At 34.2% G+C, this 1,415-nt stretch overlaps 1 long non-coding RNA gene across 1 annotated transcript in view; it reads left to right on the top strand.

The window, feature by feature from the left end:
• LOC106724046 overlaps positions 1-521 on the top strand; it is a 12,226-nt gene extending 11,705 nt beyond the window's left edge. Inside the window, exon 2 of the long non-coding RNA XR_001359794.1 lies at positions 390-521. This is a non-coding gene — a long non-coding RNA (uncharacterized LOC106724046). The remainder of the gene's footprint in view (positions 1-389) is intronic.
• Positions 522-1,415: the final 894 nt, after the last annotated feature.

The raw sequence follows: 1,415 nt of genomic DNA, 5'->3' as shown, positions 1-1,415 counted from the left end.
CTCTCTATCTCTCTCCCTTCCTCTCTGTAAAAAATCAATAAAATATATTAAATAAAAAAAAAAGAACCTTGGAGCAGGAGAGCCAACGTACCTCGGTATAGTAGGACAAGTCATAGGACAAGTCGGAATATTCGCTGTCTAATTCACTGAAGAAAGCAGAGAACTGTGGCTGATTTAAACTTTGAGATCATGTTTATTACCTTTGTGCATAATACTTCTTTTTTTCTTCTTTTTTTAGTTTATTATTTTTTATTTATTTCTTTTGGTTTGGTTTTTTTCTTTTGGGTGTTTTTTTTTTGCGCATAATACTTCTTGATGTATAATGCAATGCGTATGATGAATCTTGGATCCGTCATAAATTTCACTTTGTTTTTTTTTTTTTTTTGCAGAAATGCCATGAAACCATTGTTGTTTCCGGTTATCGAAGGAGCTCCATCTGTAGCTACAGAAGTTAATTTTGAGAGAGGTAGATTGTATTTTTGCAGAAGTTTAAAAACACAATTAAATAGATCTTGTCCTGTACTAGTATTATACATCGGTACTGGTTCTAATAATTCCTCAAAAATGTTGAAATCTGTATCGCAAGCGCGAAGAAACACAGCTAACTGAGCTACGCCTCCAATGTCCGTACTCTCGTCACAGGCGATGGAGAAAGCTTCAAAACTAGGTGATTTTGCTTTGATCTGAATACTTATATTGTTAGCCAAATCAGTAACTCTGCAACTGTATTTCGAGACAAAGAGATTGTTGAAAAGACTTCCATTTCCAGGACAAACAGTTTCTGCAGCTTTAATCGGACATTCCTTGATGAAACCACTTTCAGTAAAAGGTTTCGAGTTTAGCTATCGACTCCGACAAGACGTAGCTTGCGTGCACCGCGCTTCACTCCCTTGTGATACTGTAGTCACCATGAGCTGTTGTTTATTCAGCCCCAACTTGAACTCTTTCAACTTTTCTTGTCCCGTTAATCCCTCGTAATGATCACATTTTAATTTATGTTATAACTTTGGTACACTAATACATTATTACATATCAAGCAGATTATTTTATTTTTTTCTTCACAGCAAAAATACTCCAATCCCTACTTTTCTTGGAAATTTCAATGTTCGTCAGCAATTTTTTGTTTATTTTTACTGCCACTTGATTTCGATAGAGACATGCTGAATGCCAAGGGCTGAAATAAATGAGTCATCGTTAACATAAAATAATAGAACATTTTAATAAAAATTAATATTTTTTCTTGAACATTAACTTACCAGACACTGAATAATTGCACAAATTAATAAGAGTCATGCAAATAAACCTATTTTTCTTGTTCTCCGAAAGTGAAATATTTCCTGTTGCGCACACCAAACAAGTCAGTTCAAGACTAATGATGTGGCAATTGGCTGCTAAAATATTCGCTGCTAATATTA

The sequence above is a fragment of the Myotis brandtii genome, unplaced genomic scaffold (genome assembly GCF_000412655.1).
Source record: "Myotis brandtii unplaced genomic scaffold, ASM41265v1 scaffold698, whole genome shotgun sequence".
NCBI lineage: Eukaryota > Metazoa > Chordata > Mammalia > Chiroptera > Vespertilionidae > Myotis > Myotis brandtii.
Note: the sequence above shows the minus strand (reverse complement) of the source record. Positions and strands in the feature narration are given on the sequence as shown.